We start from the raw sequence: 23,218 nt of genomic DNA on the forward strand, positions 1-23,218 counted from the left end.
GCCAATTAATAACAATTAACTAGTTCATTGAATATGGCATTAAATTAAAATGATTCGAAGACTTCAAAACTTGAAGAAAGAATTTTCAAGACAATGTCAAATACCAACTATTATTATTATTATTATTATTATTTTGGAAACTAATACCAACTATTATTATATTACCATTAACCACTTCAATTGTGGTTTCTCTTTGTAAAACTCATTTTCAAAGAAAGTAAGAGTTTAAAAGCTTAGCTAGCAAAACCTATATCAATTTTGCCACGAAAAATGTTTTGAAAAAAAGTACGATAATATTAAGCTTGATATAGAATACGTACAAGATAGTAGGATAAGGTGCACATTTAAGGGGCTTCGATAAAAATCTTGCCGGAGATTTTAATCCGGTCAAAGAGAAAAACGTCTCGCACCAGTAAAATTACATAGTTAATTATCCTCTATCAAGAGGTCCAAAATTACATCCGGAGGTTTCTCAAACCAAATTCGTTTGTGATCGAAGGCAATACCCCATTGCGCCAATCTGTGAGTATAACCTTGTTTGCCCCTCTAGGAGCATGTCTTGCTCTGACCTGTGGAGTAGACCTTAAGAAAAATCTTGCCTCATTAACTACATTGCCCCACAATGAAGTATCATCCTCTGCCTGCAAGTTTAAAGCAGCATCACCCTCTAATTCCAACTGCTCCTTTTGCATATCTTTCACCATCGTGATTGACCGCAAGCGCTGCCTCCAATTCTGCCAACCATGGTCAAGCTATATGGTGCAGATGCATCGCTAATGCCGCCAAAAATCTTCCCTCCTCACTTTTGATTACTACTCCAATTCCTCCCTTGTTATCCTTATCCTTTCATGCCACGAAAAATATTTCAATACCCAGCCTGTGACAATCGTACATTTTTCATTTTTTGACACCTATCTTATCACTTAACAAGAACTTAACTTCGTTACCTTTGAAAAAAAAAAACCCACCGGCTTATCCCGTCGGCAAACCTCAAATCGTCTCCCACCAATAGAGATCAGTTCTCTAGATTATCAATGCAATTGATTGCAAATTGAACTCTTGAAATCGCCAAGTTGTGAGCGCCATCAAATAGAAGACGGCGACAACACCTACACTAAACTGAAGTATTCACTGGATCTGGGAGTGACAGAGTACTCAACATCGACGGTGGTCTTGGTGTAGAGGAGGAAGAGGGCGGTGAGCTTTGAGTAGAGCATCTTACCGCGCAACTTGTTGGGCTTGGCGTCAATAACGACGGAGCTTGTCGGCGAGGTCTTGGTTGAGGATGACCTTGGTGATTGCCATTCTGATGCTTCCGGTGCCGATGACAAAGACATTGGTGTGGCGTTTGTAGTGGAGGGAGCGGCGGAGCTGGAGGAGTTGTGTGCATTGTTGAGTTATTGAGTTGTGAATTTATGGTGATATGCTTTGTTTGTTGCAGAGGGGGTTGTCACGTGAGAGAATTTTTTTTTTAATTTTTAAATTTTTTGTAAGTTAACTCCCTTAACTTGCTGTTAAGTGATGGGACAAGTGTCCAAAAACCATGGTTGTCACAAGCTGGGCATTTGACATTTTCGGCACCTAAACTCCTGATGTTTGTGGGGCCACTCTATAAGAGATACTTTGATAACCAAACGATATCCAGCAGCTCTTACAAAAAATTATTTGTTTCTAATTTATAAATTTTCATGTTTATAATCAGAATTGTTCATATAATAAATTTCTATAAAGATTATCTTAGAAAAATTCAATTAACATAAATGTCGTTTAATTATTGAACAACATAAAAATAGATGGACAAAAATAGTAAAATCATTACAGCTCTATCTATTTGCTACAGTTAACTGACTAAACGACTTTAGTTCTTGACAAAACAAAAAAAAAAACAACCTTAGTTGTAATTCATTTTTTGCAAAGATGATCTCTACATAGTGATTTATAATATAAATAGTTTCGAATATAAGCACAAAATTATGTGAGTCGGGCATGAAGAATTTTGAGTAGGAATTCCTACTCATCCTTACGTAGCCAAACATTGTTCACTCCATAAAACTCGATCAAGTCTCGCTTAACTAACGAACGGTTATAGCAGTTCCACTGCTCTTCACTCCATAATTTATTTTCTATAAATACCTAACCATGTTCTTCCAACCTTACACTACATTTCAATATTTTCAAATACTTTCGACCAATCTTTTATTATTATCTGAAATTAAAAATAAAGTTATCTTTTATTATTTAAATAATAATAATATTTTAATACGAATTGCCTGAGCAATTCAGTTTAGGTGTGGAGATCCACTAAAGACGGTTACTGTTCACTTGGGGGAATTGAATTGCCTATTGTGCAGGGGCTTGTTAGGGGTGGAATTACTCTTAAAGTTTGGTAACAAGTTTGTCAAAACTATTTACGTGGAACAAATGAACCGATTGTTGAGATATGTGTCACATAAGTGTCTGTGACTGATAAACTGATAAAACCAATCCTTTAGCAACAATGAGACTTACTTGTGTTGTAACGACCCGTCCTTAAATATTATGGTTTTTATAATTTTAACTTGAATTTACAAAAATACCCCTAACGAGGAAAGCGTTGACTTCTGTTGACTCTCGTTCTATGAAATGTAGTGTGAGAACCCGAAATTTTTTTAATTAGTTAGTGGTGCAAGTGTATAATTTAACTCTCAAATTTATATAGTTAGACTAATATGTAAATTGGTCTATATGTTTGAGATTCATTATATATAATATATACTATATACTTTTGACAAAAAGGACAAATACAATATTTTGTTGTTATTAATTTATATTTTTTATATTTGTTTCTTTCTTCTGGACGATGACTCCAATAAGGAGTCCAATCTCCTTTTCTCAAATCCACCGTAGTCTGAAAAGGGGGAAAATGCCCTAGCTTTTTCTCTCTTCAAATTTCAGAAGCAAGAAATAAGTTTTGTCTTTGGGTCTTCAATTCCATACTTATCTAGAGTCAAATTGGAGTAGCCACCAAGTAATTCATGAGATAAGTTTGTTTTTATTTCCTTATGACTGTACAATTGAGCTTGTGATTTCCATGCCTCTTTCTCTCTTACCACCACGTAAGAATTTAAAATCAGGAGGTGTGTTATTTTCATTTGCTAGGATTTTCATCTCAATCTAGTTGCCATGTGGTAGTCAGGTGAATCCTCCTCTTACTGCTAGCAAGCAGGAGGTGTTCAATTTATGTGGCTTGGTGGCTTGTGTCACCTGAGTGCTAGTTCCAGGAGAACTTGTGGAGTCTATGGAAGCAGGAGGTGGAGGTCTAAGAAGTAGATGATGAAGAGTCTAGAGTTAGGCATCATGATTGTTAGGATAAGTAAGATTTTTTTTGTTTAGCAAGTTAAAAAGAAATAAAAACCTGTATAAATAGGAAGTTAGCAGTTGATAGGAGCATTTTCATGCGACTTAAATGGCTTGTTCTCGTGCATTTACGTTATGTTTCTTTAGTTATTTTAGTACTTTAAGCTATTTTCGTGTGTTTGTAGGTCGAAAGGGCTAAAGGAGCAAAAAGATGCATTTTGGAGACTTTTGGAGCACTTTTGGGCTAAGGACGGATAGCTTATGCTTGAAGCCAAAGTGTTGGACGAAATTGAAGACCTAATTGGAGCCAAAGTGTTGGAACCTTGTTCTCTTTAGTTTTAGGACATTTAAACCTTTCCTAATCCCAATCATGCCATGCATAACACACATCCATTCTAACACATTGTCATTGCACATGCATTTCCTTCATTAGTTAACCCACATGCACTTATCACTTATCATCACCACATATCATATCACTTAATCACTTATCACTTATCATCACCACTTAACCACTTATCATATCATAACCACATATCATATCACATGCACTTATCACTTAACATATCATCCACCTACTTCACCTACAACATCCACCTACTTCACCTACAACATCCACTTCACCTACAACATCCACCTACTTCACCTACAAATGACATAGCCATATGTTCCCTCCACTACTCCTATAAATACCCTTGCATTCATTCATTCATGGACATCTCATTTTTCATACACAACACACCACAAACACTTCCATCTTCTCCCTAGCCGTGAGTCTCTCCATTTTCTGCACCATTCCCTTCCCTTTCTCCTCCATTTCTTCCATTTCCATAATCCCCCAATCCATTCAACACACCAACAACATCCCTTAGTCCTTGTGCTACAACGAAGACGAAGAGAAGAAGGCCTAAACGTTCATACAATTCACGTTTGAGTTGTTGGAATGTTTACGCGTTTCTTTGATTTCAATGTTTAAATTCAATTCTCTTTGTTTTGTAATGGAAGAGAAGAGTGCCTAAACGTTCATACAATTCAAGTTTGAGTTGTTGGAATGTTTAGGTGTTTCTTTGATTTCAAAGTTATGAGGAACTAAACCCTTTTTGGCTAGGGGTGATTTCAATACCATGTTTATTTATGTGATATGAATTGATGAATTCCGGTTATGAACTCTTGATTCGTGAATGCAATTGGCTTAACTATTTGATGATTAACTTATTTGTGTTTGTTGATTGAGGGTCGACACTTAATTAGCATGCATGAATATGTGGCTAAAGTTTAAGAAGGTTTCACATAATCGTTACTAACTTATACTTGAAAGTAGTGAAGGTCGCTTGTCACGATCGCGTTAAGTTTAATTCTTAGCATGAGTAACATGATGTCATAGTTACAAATGCTTTGTCAATGCTTATGGTTTTCATTATTCTTAATGATCTTCGATTGTATCTCTATTATGATGACATGTAGGGAACTTTTGAGAATGTTTTGGGTTGTCGAATGATGCCATCCAATCCAATAATATAAGGAAAATCTAAGGGTTAACTAGTGATGTCACGGTTAATTTGGGGCATTGTCGTTCATAATTCAATGAAGGAATAACTGGAAATTGATTCATATGCATAAATATCATGTGTAGAGAAAGAACCCTTAGCTAGCTTCCCATCCATTCATTTCCGTCAAATCCATATTTACAATTTGTTTTGTTTCCAAGTATTCATTTTAGTTTAAATTCGTCCAAATCCAATTCCCCCCCCTATTTCGTTGAAGTCTTAGTCTTAATCTTTCTTATTTTTAGTTTTGCTTTCTTCGAGCATTAAATAGTGTTTTATATTGTGTTTTTATGTTTTTAAGTCAATTTAGAAGGTTTTAGCAAGCCCTCCTAATCCCCGGTCTAGAACGATCCCTCACTTATCCATTCTACTACAATTGTCAAACGAGGGTTTAATTTGAGTGTCAAGTAATTCTCGCATCAAATTTTGGCGCCGTTGCCGGGGATTAGCAACTTTGCTAATCCCTTGTCTTTATTTTTATAATTTTTTTGTTTTTCGTGCATTCTTATGTCAGATTCTTAGTTTGTTTGTTTCCTTGTTTTTTTTAGGTACTGTGTATGACTCGTAGCTCTCGGCCTATTATAGAGAACATCTCCGACTTTGACGGTGATTTTGAACGCACTTTGAGGAGAACGAGGAGTCAACAAGAGCCACCACAACCTCCACCACAACCTGGGCTTGAAGAAGACGCGGTAGGTGTAGAAGAAAAGCCCACGGATCAGATTTTTGAAGAAGAACAAGCCATGGCAGCAGATAATAGAACCATCAAAGAGCTTTCGGCCTCGGGTTTGGCCAATGCAGACCCTCTTTGCATTCAATACCCCGCGGCTGCCCAAGGCAAGACCGATGAATTTGAACTCAAATCCAGTTTGTTACACCATATTCTGAAGTTCCATGGCTTGTCTATGGAAGACCCCAACAAACACTTGAAGGAGTTCGAGGTGGTTTGTTCGAGCATGACCCCCGTCAATGTGGATGGGAGTATATTGAAGATGAAGGCCTTTCCATTTTCACTTATGGACAAGGCCAAAGATTGGCTCTACGAACTAGCCCCGGGAACTGTGACTTCGTGGGAGAGTATGAAGTGTGCTTTCTTGGAGAAATTCTTCCCTACTTCGAGAGTGATTCTCCTACGGAAGAAAATTAGTGGTATTCAACAGAATCATGGTGAGACATTCCCGGCTTATTATGAGCGTTTCAAGGGCCTTGTAGCTTCATGTCCTCAACATCAAATGAAGGAGGAACTTCTCCTTCAATATTTCTATGAGGGCCTCCTTCCTATCGAACGTCAAATGCTTGATGCATCAGCGGGAGGAGCATTGGTGGACAAAACACCAAGGGATGCCAAGAATCTCATAGCCAACCGAGCGCTCAACGCCCAACAATATGAAGGAGTGGGCCAAAGGGAAGCACCACGGCAACAAAGTGTAAATGAGGTGAGTGCTATTTCTGAAATTCAATCACAACTTGCTAATCTTACTTCTCTTGTTTCTCAGGTTGTGATTGGTCCAAAAGCACAAGAACACCAAGTTTGTGGCGTGTGCTCAATTCAAGGGCATCCATCCGACAAGTGCCCTCAACTAATCGAGAATGGTGGGTGGGAATCTGCCAATGCCATGGGCTATGGGAATCAAAACCAACCAAGGAACGATCCATATTCTAACACATATAATCCAGGATGGAGGGACCATCCAAACTTCAAATGGAGGGAGCCACAACAAGCTGCCCAACAAGGAGGATTTAGGCCAAACCCCCCTGGTTTTTATTCCAAGCCGTATGCACCCCAACAATCCCAACAACCTTCAGCATCATCTCATTCAGGTACGTCTTTGGAAAGTAATCAAGCTATGCAATTACTAACCTCTATTTCGCAGGGGTTGCAAAATCAAAACAACCGGATAGAAAATAACGAAAAGGAGATGATGGATATGAAGAAACAAATAGGGCAGATTTCTGAGTTCCTTGGACAGATTAGAGAGCAAGGAAAGCTTCCTAGCTCAACCACAGTCAATCCAAAGGGAGGATTCGAATCCGCCAAGGCCATCACCCTAAGGGGTGGAAAAGAAGTTGGGACCAAGCCAAACAATCCCAAATCTACCCAGAAAGTAGATGAAGAGACGACACAACCTGAGGCAGATCACCCTAACTCGGCCAAATCAGGTAATTTAAGTTCAAATTCATGTACTTCACGTCCTAATCTGCCCAATGTACCTTTTCCTCGCAGGTTCATGCAAGAAAAAAAGGAAGAAAGCGAGAAGGACATTCTTGAAACGTTCCGGAAGGTGCAAGTGAACATACCGCTTCTCGATGCAATCAAACAGGTTCCAAAGTATGCTAAATTCCTCAAGGACCTATGCAATACAAAGAGAAGAAGGGCAAACAAAGAGGTAGTGAAGGTAAGCGAGAATGTGTCCGCTGTTTTGCAACATAAACTGCCTACCAAGTGCAAAGACCCCGGTAGTTTCACGATTCCTTGTGTGATTGGACATAATCGTTTTGAACATGCCATGCTTGATTTAGGTGCATCCATAAATGTCATGCCTTATTCTATTTATGCATCTATGAATTTGGGTGAATTAAAACAAGATGGTGTAATTATACAATTGGCTGATCGTTCTAACGCGTATCCAAAAGGAGTTTTGGAAGATGTGCTTGTGCAGGTGAACCATTTAATTTTTCCGGCTGATTTCTACATCCTAGACATGGAGGATTCAGCCCATTCTACATCTTTGCCGATTCTCCTTGGTAGGCCATTCATGAAGACGGCCCGAACGAAGATTGATGTATACAAAGGCACCTTGACAATGGAATTCGATGGGGAAGTGATTGATTTTAATATTTCTGAAACTATGAGATATCCCGTTGATGACCATTCTTGTTTTTCCATTGATGTTATCGATTCTTTGGCGCAGGTATACCTTGAAGAATTGAACGAGGACGCCCTGGAAACAACCATCACTAAGGCCATAGAGCGCAAAAATGAAGGATTTGGGCCAATGCAAGGCCACGGCAAGGAGGAGGAATTCTTTGCAATGGGTTCTAGTGAAGAAATAATTGAGGTTGTGGCAGCCCTTGAGTCATTGCCACAACAATATGGTAAGGTTCCACTCTCACTTTCAAATTCAGTTTCCACTAAGATGCTACCTTCTGTTGTTCAGGCACCATCGCTTGAACTTAAGCCGTTGCCGGACCATTTGAAGTATGTGTTTTTGGGAGAAGGCGAAACATTGCCCGTCATCATTTCATCAAGTCTCACGGTAATGGAGGAGGAGAAGCTTGTGAGGGTGCTGCGAGAGCACAAAACGGCCATAGGGTGGACTTTGGCCGACATTAAAGGAATAAGCCCTACCACATGCATGCACCGTATACTTCTTGAGGAGGGGACTAAGCCATCCCGAGAGGCTCAACGCCGTCTCAACCCTCCGATGATGGAAGTGGTGAAGAAGGAAATAATCAAGCTTTTGGATTGCGGAGTGGTCTACCCTATCTCCGATAGCCGTTGGGTCTCTCCAGTTCAAGTCGTTCCCAAGAAGTCCGGAGTAACTGTTATCAAGAATGATGAGAATGAGCTCGTGCCTACACGCATTCAGACTGGATGGCGAGTATGTATCGATTACCGGAAGCTAAATGCCATGACTAGGAAAGATCACTTTCCTTTGCCATTCATCGACCAGATGCTCGAAAGGTTAGCCGGTCATGCTTTTTACTGTTTTCTTGATGGATACTCTGGATATAACCAAATTGTGATAGCCCCGGATGATCAAGAGAAGACCACATTCACATGTCCCTTTGGAACATTTGCTTATCGTCGCATGCCATTTGGCTTATGCAACGCACCGGCCACTTTCCAAAGGTGTATGGTAAGTATATTTTCCGATTTTGTTGAAAAGATCATTGAGGTTTTCATGGATGATTTCAGTGTATTTGGGAGTTCATTTGATAATTGCTTGGATAATCTGATCTTAATTTTGAAACGATGTGTTGAAACTAACCTTGTCTTGAATTGGGAGAAATGTCACTTTATGGTGAAACAAGGTATAGTTTTAGGACATATTGTTTCAGAAAAAGGAATTGAAGTAGATAAATCGAAAATAGACCTTGTACGTCACTTACCCTCTCCTACTTCGGTTAGAGAGGTACGTTCGTTTCTTGGCCATGCAGGGTTCTATAGGCGTTTTATCAAGGACTTCTCCAAGATGTCCAACCCTCTTTGCCGATTGCTTCAAAAAGATGTGCCATTCAAGTTTGATGAAGAGTGTAATTCGGCATTTAACCAACTCAAGGAGAAGCTAGTCTCGGCCCCCATTATTGTACCTCCAGATTGGAGCCTTCCGTTCGAGCTCATGTGCGATGCATCCGACTATGCATTAGGAGCTGTTCTAGGACAAAGAAGAGACAAGCGGCCGCATGTCATATACTATGCCTCTCGGACTCTCAATGATGCCCAATTGAACTACTCCACGACGGAAAAAGAACTTCTAGCTGTGGTTTTTGCTTTAGATAAATTCCGTTCATATTTAATTGGTACTAAAGTAATCGTTTATTCTGATCATGCAGCTTTGAGGTACTTGCTCACGAAAAAGGAAGCAAAGCCGAGGCTTATCCGTTGGATTCTTCTTCTTCAAGAATTTGATATTGAAATCCGGGATAAGAAAGGAAGCGAGAATGTAGTGGCTGACCATTTAAGCCGAATGATCCACGAGGAGCATGAACATGCCGTACCTATCCCTGAAACTTTTCCCGATGAGCAGCTGCTATCCATTGAGGTAAGTGAACCATGGTATGCAGATTTAGTGAATTACTTGGTGGCTAAACAATTTCCAAATGAACTAAACAAGCACCAACGTGATAAGCTTAAAAATGATGCACGTTTCTATGTTTGGGATGACCCTTATTTGTGGAAGTATTGCCCAGATCAAATTGTACGTAGATGTGTGCATGATTCTGAATTTCACTCAATTCTAAGCTTTTGTCACACATATGCATGTGGTGGTCATTTTGGCACACAACGCACTGCCCTCAAGGTTCTAGAGTGTGGTTTTTATTGGCCGACTATATTTAGGGATGCTAGAACCTTTTGTATGTCTTGTGATCGTTGCCAACGAATGGGTAACATAGGTACCAAGGACCAAATGCCGCAAACCCCTGTCTTTAATGTTGAAATTTTTGATGTTTGGGGCATTGATTTCATGGGCCCTTTCCCTCCATCTTATGGTTTCACTTATATCTTGCTAGCCGTTGATTATGTTTCTAAATGGGTGGAAGCAAAAGCCACCCGTACTAACGATTCTAAGGTGGTTGCAGATTTCGTGAAAACTAACATTTTTGCTAGGTTTGGAATGCCGAGAGTAATCATAAGTGATGGAGGGTCTCACTTTTGCAATCGGACCATTGAGGCGTTGCTAAGAAAGTACCATGTCAACCATAAGGTCTCCACACCTTACCATCCTCAAACAAATGGCCAAGCCGAGGTGTCTAACCGAGAAATCAAACAAATTTTGGAGAAGACCGTTGGACCAACAAGGAGGGATTGGAGCTTACGTTTAGATGATGCACTATGGGCATATCGTACGGCATACAAAACACCCATTGGGATGTCACCTTTTCGGCTCGTCTATGGTAAGCCATGTCATTTGCCCGTAGAGTTAGAGCACAAGGCACATTGGGCCGTGAAGACTTTCAACATGGACAAAGATGCAGCGGGAGTTCATAGGAAGCTCCAATTGAATGAACTTGAGGAGATTCGGAATGAAGCCTATGAGAATGCCCGGATGTACAAAGCCAAGACCAAAGCATTCCATGATAAAATGATTCGAACCAAGACCTTCACAGTTGGGCAGAAAGTGTTACTTTTCAACTCTCGCCTACGTTTGTTTCCTGGTAAGTTGCGTTCTAAATGGATTGGCCCGTTTGTTGTTACTAACGTTTTACCTTATGGTGCAGTCCACATAAAAAGCTTAAGGAATGGCGTAGAATTCAAGGTGAACGGGCATCGGTTGAAGCCATATTATGAGCATGGTGTGGGGCAAGTGGTGGAAGACATTCCTTTCCATTCCGTGGGCTCAAATGAAGATTAAAAGAGGGTACTCGTCCGGCTGAAAGACGTAAAAGAAAGCGCTACTTGGGAGGCAACCCATGCATCCGAATAGAGAAGAACTTGGAAACCCCTTTAAGAGACTTATTTTTATTCCTTTCTTTTTCTTTACTGCCTTTACTTTGCTTTCTTTCTCGTATTTGTTTATTTGCTTGCTCTGTTGTGACTTTCTGTTTAAAACATTGAGGACAAAGTTTGATTTAAGTGTGGGGGGGTAAACAATTCGTATTTGCATGAATTTCGTGGGATTTATTCACCTATCACTTAGAATGTTGTTTCTTGCTGTTTTAAGCGTTTTTATAGTGTCTTGGTATGTTTTATAGTGTCTTGGTATAAAACTCCGAAAATTTGATAAAAATTAAAAAAAAAAAAAAAAAATTCTTTTGAAAAACCCAAAAATATGTGTTTTTAGAGTCATTTGAGTCATTTTGGTGTTTGTTTGTGTCTTAGCGCTACTTGGGAGGCAACCCATGCATTCAACAAAGGAAGACTTAGAAAGCACTCAAATTCCAGATTCCTAAAAACTCTTCTCTTTGTTGATATTTCGTTTCTGCCTTGTTAGGTTGTTTAGTTGTTATTGTTTGTTTGTTTATTAATTGTGGGAGTCTATGATTGTAACATTGAGAAAATGATTGGTTTATTGATAGGCACTGCTAAACAAAGAAAGATGGAGCCTTCACAAAGGGCGTTTACTTGAAGCCCCACTACTGGGCAAAACTCTAGGAGCGGAAGGCATCGGAGCGGAAGGCATCGGGGCGGAAGGTATCGGAGCGGGAGGCATCAAAGAAGAGGCCTCAATACTTGGCCAAACGCTGGATGAGCCCGGAAAAATGTGCCTCTGGAAGTAAGCCGCAAGCCTTTGACGGTCAGTTTGACGGTCACTTTGCATCCGACCATTGGATTCTTGTAGCTCATCAAGCTTCCTCTTCATACCCGTCGAATAGTTGTTGGCAAGCACGTGCAAACTTCTATTCTCGTACTTAAGCAGTTTGATCTCCTGCTTGAGACTTTCCACCTCTGCCATCAATGATTCCACCTGACGGGAGCGGGCAAGCAGGCGTTGGCCCATATTGGACACAGAGCTCGCACACTGAACACTAAGTGCGAGGGATTCTTGAACGGCCAACTCATCGGACCGTCCTGACAGCAGCCTACTATCTTTTGGAGTGAGGAGGTTCCTAGCTACTATTGTAGCTGTTGTGGCGTCCTGCATCACGGAGTCTTCACCTGTGAGAGGACCGTTAGAAGAAAAGAAAGAAGGGCGCCATACGTTACCTTGACGCGGCGCGCCCGTATCACTGCTAAGGCTCAATTCCAAGCTAAGGTTCGATGAGTTTGCCATTTTCAAAAGTGTTCAAAGAGAAGGGGAGGATGAAGTTAAAATTGGCCGGAGTCAATTTTCAAGAATGGGAAATCTTCAGAGTGTGTTTGTTGTGGTGATCGATACCTCAATAAGAAGCCAAGGCGACGCGTCCACCGATTCAAAAAGCCGGAATTTCCGGCGTAATTTAGGCGACGCTTTCTCAGCTTTTCAGAAGACGTGTTCAACTTTGTCAAAAGAGTTCTTCTTTTCAGACAACACGTGGAGGCCATCAAAGCAACTACACATCTTTAGCCGACAAGCGCAAAGTTCGGCGACGCTTTCTCAGCTTTTCAGAAGACGCGTGCAGCTTTGTCAAAAGGAGCCGCATCTGCACTACCACGTGTCGTTCAGAAAGCGAAGGGGCGTCGTTCTGAAATCGAAGGGGCGCCTGCTCAGAAATCGAAGAGGCGTGTTCAGAGATCGAAGAGGCGCCATTATTTCAAAAAGCCGGATTTGCGGGATCAAAACGTTTGTCGACAAAGGTAAAAAGTACCACCACTTGATATTATCTCTATATATGTCGACCTTCGTCTTTTATGGCAGGGCAAACCTGAAGAAAATGCCCAACTCTCTCTCACCTCTGAGGGCGCACTCCCAGCAAAGCCTTTCGAAATACTCAATTCTTTCTTCTTCCCCAAAGATGATACCAGATGCCTGGAGTACATATGACCCAGGAGGAAGCAGCACAACAAATACATGTGCTGATTCATTCACCGCTTCTTCAAAAGCAAAGGTATCTCATATCATCAAGGTCAAAAGCAAAAGTATCTCATATCATGCTCTTTCCCTGTCTTTTTCTTTGTCCTTGTTCTTACTCGCATGGCAAAGTAAAAGAAGCAATCAGCCGGCACTTGGAGTCAGTCTTCCGTTCTGGAGCCAACTGCCTGGAATCTATTCCTGATTGCTTACCTAGCGTTGCTCTCGAGTAGTCATCTTCAACGGTTGATAAACTTCCAGAGAAGGGACCACTTCTGCAAAGAGGAGCGAGTAAGGCAAGTGAAAATGATACATTGAAGCATGTGGAGACAAACATAGGCTGAGTTATCCTCCAACCCTTTTCAATACGAATTGGAAAGATTGAACAAAGAAACAGACCAAAGGAGTAAGCTCAGACCTTCGGGGGAGACCAAAAGAATCCTGCTGCCCAGTTCAAGAGTAGCACAAAGGAAAATCAACGATGGGAGGAGCCCCTGTGGAATCAACAACATCAAGCCTCAATGAAATCAATAAGGAGAAGATGGAATTTACATTCCACAACCAGATTTGCGTCTCTAAACTTTTCTCTTTGTTATTTACATTCTGCCATGTTTAGTATGTTTAAATGCTTTTTGTGTGTTTACTTATGCTTTGTATGATTTTAAGCTTAAAACATTGAGGACAATGTTTGATTTAAGTGTGGGGGTAACTAATGTTGTTAATGCAAATTCGTGGGATTTTATCGCCCATAACTTTAAAGGTTGTTCCTTACTGTTTTAAGGTGTTTTTAAGATGTTTTAGAGTGTTTTAGTATGTTTTGTTTTTATAAATCCGAAAATCACATAAAAATTTGAAAAACATGTTTTGAAAAACCTAAAAATAGTGTTTTGAGTCGTTACAAAAAGAGTGTTTTAAAAAGAGTGTTTTGAGTCGTTTTTGTGTGTTTGTGTCTTAGGGTACCTTCCAACACAATGATGAGGATTTGGTTTGTAATTGCATGACTGTTAAAGAGAATTATAAACATGGATGAAAGTTTGATTTACTCTTGGTATATGTTTGGTTATGGTTATAATGTATGACTTCACATGCAATCATAAAAGAAAAATTCGTTTTTGTAACATGCTTGAAGGAAGGAACTCAAACAAACGCTACAACCCTGTGAGACTCGAGCCATTACTTTCTTTGGAGAGTTATTTTCTGTGATTCTTTGTTTTCTAAAGTTGTTGCATGATCTCATTATTCCTTGCTTGGTTGCTACTTAGAATGCAATTGTATCATGATAGAACTAAATGCTAGAACTTATATCCGTTTCATTCAAAGCATGATATTGATTGCATAACATATATCAAGATGAAGTTGTGTAGTTGCCACCATAGCCAAATAGCCTTACTTCCCATATTTCGTATATATTGTAAGTCTTAACCCCGTTGAGCCTCGTTTAACCTATTTTCTTTGCTAACCACATCAACCCTTACCTAGCCTAGATTAGGACCATCCGTACCCTTGTTCTTAAAAGATAGTGAGCATGACTTAAATGAATTCCTTTTGAGTACATTATGAAAGAAAATGAGTGTGGGGGAGAGAATGTTTTGTTCTTAAGCGTTTATGTATGTTTTGAAAAAAAAAAAAAAAAAAATAAAAATAAAAAAAATAAATTGTGAAAAATATATGTAAAAGAAAAACAGAAAAGAAAAGAAAGAAAGGAAAAAGAACTTGTTCCCCCTTGATCAAAAGTTGAGTTTTCATTCAAAAGTGATTTCTACGTTAATTCAAATGCTTTGCTCGCTATTTCTTTGAGAACCTTTGTTTTCCATATACCTTCTTTAGCCAAACACCTTTAGCCCCGTTACACCCCTTTGACTTCTATCTTGATCGTTATGTGTTTAATAATGTGGAGTTTGGAATTGATATGAGCTTATGGAATCACTGGTTCTCATTCTAAGTAGTAGCATTCCATTCATGAGATCATATTCATGTCGTTATCGTAAATTCAGAAAATGCTTTCCTTGTTATAACATATGTGAGTGTTCGTCTACATGTTTACATCAATCTTCTCACATATAACTAGTGTAGGGTGTGTAGTCAGAAAATCTATGTGAAAATAGAGTGCATTCTAGTAAGGAATTGAGGGAATTCTCTAAGGCATGTTACTACATTCAAAACATGGTTTTAAATGCTTAATTGTGAACTAGTATGTGGTGACTATGAGTAAGAATGTACTTAAGTGTAAAAATGGCTAAAATCTGTGGGAATAATGATTTTTAACTTGTCATGTGCTTTGGAAATCCCTGAGACGTTTGTTGGAAGGTTTAGGTTGTGTTTTACTTGTTCGTTTTGTTTTGTTTCTGGTTTCTTTTGTTTTGTTTTGCTCGAGGACTAGCAAAGATAAGTGTGGGGGTATTTGATAGGAGCATTTTCATGCGACTTAAATGGCTTGTTCTCGTGCATTTACGTTATGTTTCTTTAGTTATTTTAGTACTTTAAGCTATTTTCGTGTGTTTGTAGGTCGAAAGGGCTAAAGGAGCAAAAAGATGCATTTTGGAGACTTTTGGAGCACTTTTGGGCTAAGGACGGATAGCTTATGCTTGAAGCCAAAGTGTTGGACGAAATTGAAGACCTAATTGGAGCCAAAGTGTTGGAACCTTGTTCTCTTTAGTTTTAGGACATTTAAACCTTTCCTAATCCCAATCATGCCATGCATAACACACATCCATTCTAACACATTGTCATTGCACATGCATTTCCTTCATTAGTTAACCCACATGCACTTATCACTTATCATCACCACATATCATATCACTTAATCACTTATCACTTATCATCACCACTTAACCACTTATCATATCATAACCACATATCATATCACATGCACTTATCACTTAACATATCATCCACCTACTTCACCTACAACATCCACCTACTTCACCTACAACATCCACTTCACCTACAACATCCACCTACTTCACCTACAAATGACATAGCCATATGTTCCCTCCACTACTCCTATAAATACCCTTGCATTCATTCATTCATGGACATCTCATTTTTCATACACAACACACCACAAACACTTCCATCTTCTCCCTAGCCGTGAGTCTCTCCATTTTCTGCACCATTCCCTTCCCTTTCTCCTCCATTTCTTCCATTTCCATAATCCCCCAATCCATTCAACACACCAACAACATCCCTTAGTCCTTGTGCTACAACGAAGACGAAGAGAAGAAGGCCTAAACGTTCATACAATTCACGTTTGAGTTGTTGGAATGTTTACGCGTTTCTTTGATTTCAATGTTTAAATTCAATTCTCTTTGTTTTGTAATGGAAGAGAAGAGTGCCTAAACGTTCATACAATTCAAGTTTGAGTTGTTGGAATGTTTAGGTGTTTCTTTGATTTCAAAGTTATGAGGAACTAAACCCTTTTTGGCTAGGGGTGATTTCAATACCATGTTTATTTATGTGATATGAATTGATGAATTCCGGTTATGAACTCTTGATTCGTGAATGCAATTGGCTTAACTATTTGATGATTAACTTATTTGTGTTTGTTGATTGAGGGTCGACACTTAATTAGCATGCATGAATATGTGGCTAAAGTTTAAGAAGGTTTCACATAATCGTTACTAACTTATACTTGAAAGTAGTGAAGGTCGCTTGTCACGATCGCGTTAAGTTTAATTCTTAGCATGAGTAACATGATGTCATAGTTACAAATGCTTTGTCAATGCTTATGGTTTTCATTATTCTTAATGATCTTCGATTGTATCTCTATTATGATGACATGTAGGGAACTTTTGAGAATGTTTTGGGTTGTCGAATGATGCCATCCAATCCAATAATATAAGGAAAATCTAAGGGTTAACTAGTGATGTCACGGTTAATTTGGGGCATTGTCGTTCATAATTCAATGAAGGAATAACTGGAAATTGATTCATATGCATAAATATCATGTGTAGAGAAAGAACCCTTAGCTAGCTTCCCATCCATTCATTTCCGTCAAATCCATATTTACAATTTGTTTTGTTTCCAAGTATTCATTTTAGTTTAAATTCGTCCAAATCCAATTCCCCCCCCTATTTCGTTGAAGTCTTAGTCTTAATCTTTCTTATTTTTAGTTTTGCTTTCTTCGAGCATTAAATAGTGTTTTATATTGTGTTTTTATGTTTTTAAGTCAATTTAGAAGGTTTTAGCAAGCCCTCCTAATCCCCGGTCTAGAACGATCCCTCACTTATCCATTCTACTACAATTGTCAAACGAGGGTTTAATTTGAGTGTCAAGTAATTCTCGCATCAGCAGTTCTCTTGATAATCAACAGTAACAGAAATGCCAGACAAAAAGCTTTATAGTTTCAAAAGGCTAGTGAAGGAGAAAGGGCGCTAAGAGTTGAAGTAATTTTCTTTTGGTTATACTTCTCATTCCTTTTATTTGTTTCATCTTTCTATTTTAGTGGGCTTTGAAGAGGTTGGTTAATCAATAGTCAATCTCTTTCAGCCAAAAACCCCATAATTTTATATTATAAAATGTTCACTTTCCCCTTTGATTTCAAAATATACTTATGTTTTGTTACTGTTTAAAACAAAGAGCTTTCATAAACTCAAAAAGAAAGAGTCTGTTATGTTGAGGTTTTAGTTATGCATTGGTAGGAAGGAAGGGATTTCAAGGTGAAATTTTGACACATGAAACTTTTGAACTAGTGATCTATTTCGATAAACAAATTTTGGTGTTGGAAACAAGTTCTAATTGTAATAATATATTTAGATATTATTGGTGGGTTCGTACATATATCCAATATTAATTTTGCATAACAAATTTTCACCATACAAAAAATTTTAGTTTTAAAACTATTTTACTAGAAGACTGAAGTATGTTTTGTTTGGGTTATTATTATACATACTTATTATTAAAGTATGTATTCTACAAAGTCTATCTATAATATGAGTTATATTTTAAATTGTGTGCTTAAATAGTGATAGTTTATACTTTGAATAGGAACTCACGAGTTGGACCAAGGTACTTGATTTGACACATCCCGACCCGGAATATCCATTATGACCCCAAATCGAGGCATGCTAGCCGACACCAGGAAGGTGATGAAGCCATAAAGTGTGATAATGTATAAAATGTGAATAAATTAAAATCTAAAAGTGCCTAAGTACACGAGTGCGCGATGAGCGGGTCTGAACCCATTTCACACGTGATACAGAGCATAGATATAGTATAGTAAGGTAAGATAATGATTATACCATCAAAAGAATCCATCTGTACTGGGAAGTGCCACAAATCCTCGTCAATATGGAAACTCTGCTGCTAGTAACTGGAGGGGTACATAAATAGAAAGTGTGAGTGAGTGATCGAAACCAGGATTTTCAAAATCATTTCCATTATCAAAGGTAGTAACCCCTCGTTGTAAAACTCGAATAGTTTCTAGAAAATCATACTACGTATAAGTATGAAATCAAATGTATAACAATAGTAAATCCAAAAGTATACCACAACATAGCATCTCATTAGCAACATAAATAATCATGTGTTTGATAATCCATACTAGCACGCAAGTCGGAAGTCACCTATGGTGACATGTACGATTGCACCCATATCTCATCAATCAATGCTAGGACATAAGTCGGAGTCACCTATAGTGACCTATACTACTTATTCATCTCTCATCAATCAATGCTAGCCAATAGCTCAATAACATGCTAGCCAATAGCTCAATAACATACTAGCCAATAGCTCATCAATATGCTAGCCAATAGCTCAGTAACATGCTAGCCAATAGCTCATCAATAAGTATACCTGCAGACGAGTCGGAACACCTAAAGTTGTATGTACAACAGGCTGGGTGTAAATAAGTACGCTCAAGTGCTACGATCACATGAAGGCTGTGCGACGAATTGCAGGTCATCTACGAGTCAAAACCACCTAATGTGGTATGTACAACAGGCTGTCACTTACCTTGGATTCAAGGTGAGCGTGTGGTGTGAGAGGTGAACGATCACGTGAAGGCTAGGCCCTGGCCACGGGCGGGAGCACTAACATCGGGGTGCAGGTTTATGAGCTCTAATATATCTTAACATAATCATACTCACTACTATCACTATCATCAACATGTACTCACCTGAAGCTTACCTGGACGTCCGCAACATCATTTGGTACTTCAAACTATTCACAATAATTAGGTTCAGGTACTATACATATGAATATGCCATGATGTAAATCTAAAATTCAACCATATTATAATATTTCCAGATATATAAGCATATATACAAATGGCATGAAATGCATAACTATAATACCCCACTCCTGAACTATTTACTTTCGAGAGTAATCATCAGTGATAAGTCCAAATAGACACTAATTAAATTAACTATCACTACTTACCTTTCCTTACTTCAATTTCTTGATTATTTACATCTTAATTTATGACCAACATTTAACTACCAAAACCTAAGGTTAGATCTCACATTTTTCACCAATCTCCCTCACACTACTCAATTCCTCAAACAAGGCTATTGTCTCAATTATTTAGTCTCGTTTATTATATGGCTGCATCTAACGTCTCGTTAGACTGCCTACGTACCTTAAACAAGGATTAGGCCATTCGTAGCTCACATTAATTATTTGCATGTGACATGCATAAATCAATTATATACATATGATAAGAAGGAAAAGATCCACTCCCCTGGAGTCCACGCTAAGATTCACTAGCATGCACATCAAAAAGTCCCGAACGATTGGTGCCTGTGACCAAGGCCAATTAGGAGGGGAAAAGCTTCAATTTTGTTAAAACCTGTTGGAAACCCTATACTTGGGTGTTTTCAATTCGACCTCCAAACTTGCTCTAACGCCTCCACCATTGCCTGGGCTTTGTTCCTGGGTTCTAAGGGAGTGTTTTGGTAGTGGTAATTGAAGGAGGTGGTTTCACAATTGGTAGATCACGAGCAAGGATTCTTATGGCACCCACGGTGCGGATTTCCTAGTTTCAAGGCTAAATTCTCTCCCATTTGGGGTGAAGTAGGTAGAGGGAAGAATTCTAAGATGATTCCAAGTGATGAGGGGTTCTAATTTGCCGGAGAACCACTGGAAAATGCATCGGAATTAATGGTGCCGCCAAGTCAACCCGAAATGAAAAACCAGGTAAAGGGATCCGGTGTATCCTTCTCCCTCCTTTCCCCTCCTGTTTCCCTCTTCTGGTTGGTCACTCACCTTCCACTCTCATCTCCCCATTCGGCCACTCTTTCCACGTTCCTCCTGCTCTCTTCCTCTCTTCTCCTTCTCTGCCATTGGGCAGCCACTCCCCCTTTTCTTTTTTTCTTTTTTTCTTCTTCCCTCTTAAAAACTAAAAAAAAATAATAATAATAATAAAAAGATTATAAAAATATAAATAGTAACTAAAACAAAGTACTTCTCGGGTTTACAGTTCCATAAAACTTTAACCGTAACTCCAAATGCACTTCTGCTTATGCCGACGTGTCCATATCGTCGAGTACTACAGGAATACTCAAAAAGAATATCTCGTATGTCTCACTATACGTTGATCAACGAAAGTCAATACCCTCGCCTCAAGGGCATTTTCGTAAATTCATGCTTTTAAAATTTATAAAATAATAAAATTTAGAACGGGTTGTCACATGATTAGTTTGGCAGTTATGTGGACTTACGTTGTAGCTTTGGAACCAGATAGAGGATGCTTGGGAAACCTTATAATTATTTATTCATTTATTATCTGATTGATACATATTGATTGATATTTAACTATTTGGTTGGATTCATAAACTCATTGCCTATACAATTACTTGGATGGATTGATATACATGTTTTTCATTCATTTGTTAAACAATGAACTGATTACCTTGAGTTGAGATTCTTGTGAAGGAGATAGGTAAATGGGCAATGAGGAAGGCTTTTGTGTAGTTGAGCCTAATTCTTGGTAGGTACCATGTTTTAGGCTAGCCCCAAAGTGCACAATAATTTAAGGGTAATATGGAACTGTCGAAAGGGAATTAGGCAAGAGCACTAACAAAAGGGAAATATGGTGTTTGAGTTCAGGTTAATGGGTTTGAAGTGAGAAACTTTGTGCATTCATACATATCATTTTTCTAATGTGTTTTAACTAAAAAATAAAATAAAATAATATATTCATGGTTATATATATATATATATATATATATATATATATATATATTTTTGCATTCATACATATCATATATATAGAGGTATAATGTTCCTACTGAGCTTCATGCTCACCTAATTAAATTTGTGCAGGTTCGGAACCAGAGAACTAAATCTTGTGCTAGAGATGTTACTGTATGATATGTGTAAATAGAAATAAAATAAAGAGCTTGGTGGTGTTTGCTCTTTTGTTTGAATAAGGAACAAGAAGCTTTATGTAAATTTGTTTAAAGTGTGCTTTGTAAAACTTGAGAATTACCTCTTGGTGAATGAATCTGAATTATGTTTGAATAGGTTTATATCTTCTAATTTGTATTTATTTTTCTTTCTTCATTTTTTAACTATGGATTAATCTGTTCTTAAAGATTTTATTCCATATTAAATTGTGAATCATGCTTTAATTAGAGTTTTAAGTTAATTTTCCGATTGGGGTGTGACATGTAGGAACTTTTCTTTTAATTTATTCACGTAGCACTCGTCGCTATGAACGTGTGGGCACAAGCGGAATCGAATTCAGAGTTATGATAAACGTTTTAAGGAATTTTGAAGTTGAGGGGCAAAATAGTCAGTTTATTATTCTAGATATTAGGGTTGGATAATTGTTTTATTTTAATCATTTTTTGGTGGGTTTTTGTGGCCCGTGGGGCCAACACCCCACTTATCCTCTTTCCCCGTCTCATTTTTCCTCCCTAACTCTTGGAGACTCTCGAATCCTCTCCCCGTCACTTTTTTCTCTCATCTTCACTCTCTTTCTCAGTTCTTTCTGTCAGTCTCTCATTATCTTCGAGCATGGACGTACACAAACACCACCGCCAGTCACTCACAACGATGGCCATTATGGCGAGCCATATCACACCATCTCGTCATTCACCTCGCCATCTTCCCTCACAAACTCACTATTTCGTCCTTTTCCCTCTCTGTTCACTGATGCATAGCGCCATTGCCACTCAATCTTGTGAACTCCAGACAGATTTCCAGTTCTTCGATCAAGAAGCAACGGAGGTGGAAAACTCCCCTAGTTTTTCGGTGGCTTTCGAGCCATTTTCCAACTAACTCCGACCACGACTGAGGAAACTAAAGGTATATTCCGACTCCTTGCTTGTTGGGCTTCATTTTGATATATTGGATGACTAGGTTTAGTGAAGATTTAGGATTGATCGGAGTCGCAAATTATTCTGGCCTTCCCTTTCGCCAGTGACTAGGACCGGGTTGACCCGACTTGTAACCCAAACATGATCCAAAACCAACAACCAGGCCCAACCTAATAACCAAGCCTAATCCAATAACCCAGCCCAACACAGCAACCCAAAACCTAGATTCGACCCAACCAGGACCTAATTCCTAGTTTCCATGGTTGGTGCGTAGGTGCACGTCATGGCCGACGCATAGAGCACACACTCCTCCGTCGGAGGTATTATGCTTCGCCGCTGTCCACGGCAACTGTGGCGACTTTTTTGGGGACCCATCTCGACGTGTGGCAGCGTGTGGTAACCCGGGCTGCTGCCCCGTGGCAGCGCGTGGAGGAACCCAAGGTCCCTCTTTAGGTTTTTCGACGTGCCAAATCCGAATCCGCTGTCTATTTTCCTAAATTCTATCGTTTTAGTGGAGTTTTATTAAATGGTCTCTATTTGTGTTTAGGTGCGTCGGTGGGAAGTGACCTTATTCTCCCTAATTCGAGTGGCTCACCGACAACGGAATATCTATGAGTGGACCCCTTCTTAAATTGTATGTTTTTATAAAATATTAGGCTTGCATTCACGAAAAGCTTGATTTCATGATTTTATGTTTTCTGCATTATTTATGATTTATCAAATTATGTTTTACGAAACGTTATGAATTATTGGATTTGCGCGTATGATATATTACGGATTTACGAGTATGATTTATTATGGTTTAAGAATTGATGCTTTGAGTTTTTGAGCTCTGGTGATTTGACATGAGATTTTGAATTACGTTTTCTGTGCTTATCTGGTGGGTTATCATACAACACATACACACAACACGAGTATGTAT

The sequence above is a fragment of the Pyrus communis genome, chromosome 4 (genome assembly GCF_963583255.1).
Source record: "Pyrus communis chromosome 4, drPyrComm1.1, whole genome shotgun sequence".
NCBI classification, from domain to species: Eukaryota; Viridiplantae; Streptophyta; class Magnoliopsida; order Rosales; family Rosaceae; genus Pyrus; species Pyrus communis.